Here is a 2,500-nt window from a genome sequence, read left to right as displayed (position 1 = left end):
CTACTAGGTCCCAGCTGTCACCCCCCCTCTAAAAAATTCATTTCTTGGTATTTTGAGCTGAAATTTTGCACAGAGGTTGGCAAAAATCCAATCCAACTTTATTAATTTTTCCAGAATTTTTCGAGGTCGGGAAGTATTTTTTTTTATTTTCCTACCATTAAAAATCGAGGAAATCGGAAAAAATAGGAACCGGCTCGGAATGACCCCAAATTCAGTGGGCAGCCTCATAAAAATATGGCTGATTTTACTGGATTGATTTCATGTGGAAAGCACGACGTTTTGTTGTAGGAATGCGGGAACCCCGGCGGCTCGCCTGCCGCGGCCAGCGACGTCGGGCTGGCCCCTGCAGCGCCTAGCCTCTCCCACGCGGGGGGCAGGCCAGAACGCGGGGGGCCAGGGCCCGAAGGCTGCCCCCCCGCGGGCGAGAGAGCAAGCCAGCAGGGGCTGTCGCCTGCCGCGGCCAGCGACGTCGGGCTGGCCCCTGCAGCGCCTAGCCTCTCCCACGCGGGGGGCAGGCCAGAACGCGGGGGGCCAGGGCCCGAAGGCAGCCCCCCCGCGGGCGAGAGAGCAAGCCAGCAGGGGCTGTCGCCTGCCGCGGCCAGCGACGTCGGGCTGGCCCCTGCAGCGCCTAGCCTCTCCCACGCGGGGGGCAGGCCAGAACGCGGGGGGCCAGGGCCCGAAGGCAGCCCCCCCGCGGGCGAGAGAGCAAGCCAGCAGGGGCTGTCCGCGCGTCGCGCAGCGCGGCATGGCTGCGGGGGCCGCGCGCGCGCGCCCAAGCGCCCAAGGGCCCCCAAGGGCCCCAGGCCCTCAGGCCCCAGCGCCCCAGCGCCCAGCGCGGGCGGGCGCGCGCGCGCGTGTGGTCTTTGAGGGGCGCCGGCCTGGTGGCTCCCTAAAGAGCAATAAGTGTCATTGCAGCTCTGGCAGGGGGAGACACTACTAGGTCCCAGCTGTCACCCCCCCTCTAAAAAATTCATTTCTTGGTATTTTGAGCTGAAATTTTGCACAGAGGTTGGCAAAAATCCAATCCACCTTCATTAATTTTCCCAGAATTTTTCGAGGTCGGGAAGTATTTGTTTTAATTTTCCTACCATTAGAAATCGAGTAAATCCGCAAAACTAGGAACCGGCCCGGAATGACCCCAAATTCAGTGGGCAGCCTCATAAAAATATGGCTGATTTTACTGGATTGGTTTCATGTGGAAAGCACGACGTTTTCTTGTAGGAATGCGGGAACCCCGGCAGCTCGCCTGCCGCGGCCAGCGACGTCGGGGACGCTGGCCTGCGCTGTCGAGCCCGCGAGGGCTGTCTCCGCGGCAGGCCCCCCCGGAACGGGGCACGACAGGCCACCGCGCTGGCTCGTCCAGCGTCGACAGTCCCTCGTCCAGGTTTCAGATCGCGCCAAGTCGAACCCATGACCTGCTCAAGCCATCGTGCGCTGCCGAATTCGCATCTGCGTGTAGGCTGCCATTCCACGCGGCAGCCCCTGTTTTCGTCAGCGTGCCCCCCTGACGAATTTTCCTGCCTGGCCCAGTCCAGCGTCCAGCCCCTGTTCGTCGAAAAATCTGCGCTGCCGATTTTCCACGCGGCAGCCCCTCTTTTCGTCAGCGTGCCCCCCTGACGAATTTTCCTGCCTGGCCCGGCCGGTCCAGCATCCAGCCCCTGTTCGTCGAAAAATCTGCGCTGCCGATTTTCCACGCGGCAGCCCCTCTTTTCGTCAGCGTGCCCCCCTGACGAATGTTCGTCGAAAAATCTGCGCTGCCGATTTTCCACGCGGCAGCCCCTCTTTTCGTCAGCGTGCCCCCCTGACGAATGTTCGTCGAAAAATCTGCGCTGCCGATTTTCCACGCGGCAGCCCCTCTTTTCGTCAGCGTGCCCCCCTGACGAATTTTCCTGCCTGGCCCGGCCGGTCCAGCCCCTGTTCGTCGAAAAATCTGCGCTGCCGATTTTCCACGCGGCAGCCCCTCTTTTCGTCAGCGTGCCCCCCTGACGAATGTTCGTCGAAAAATCTGCGCTGCCGATTTTCCACGCGGCAGCCCCTCTTTTCGTCAGCGTGCCCCCCTGACGAATTTTCCTGCCTGGCCCGGCCGGTCCAGCCCCTGTTCGTCGAAAAATCTGCGCTGCCGATTTTCCACGCGGCAGCCCCTCTTTTCGTCAGCGTGCCCCCCTGACGAATTTTCCTGCCTGGCCCGGCCGGTCCAGCCCCTGTTCGTCGAAAAATCTGCGCTGCCGATTTTCCACGCGGCAGCCCCTCTTTTCGTCAGCGTGCCCCCCTGACGAATTTTCCTGCCTGGCCCGGCCGGTCCAGCCCCTGTTCGTCGAAAAATCTGCGCTGCCGATTTTCCACTCCGCAGCCCCTCTTTTCGTCAGCGTGCCCCCCTGACGAATTTTCCTGCCTGGCCCGGCCGGTCCAGCCCCTGTTCGTCGAAAAATCTGCGCTGCCGATTTTCCCCGACGAACCTGCAGCTGCACAAATCCGCGCTGCCACTGCCCCATTGTCTGGA

Source organism: Populus nigra, chromosome 2 (genome assembly GCF_951802175.1).
Source record: "Populus nigra chromosome 2, ddPopNigr1.1, whole genome shotgun sequence".
NCBI classification, from domain to species: Eukaryota; Viridiplantae; Streptophyta; class Magnoliopsida; order Malpighiales; family Salicaceae; genus Populus; species Populus nigra.
The sequence above is the reverse complement of the archived record's forward strand: the minus strand, read 5'-3'. Positions refer to the sequence as shown.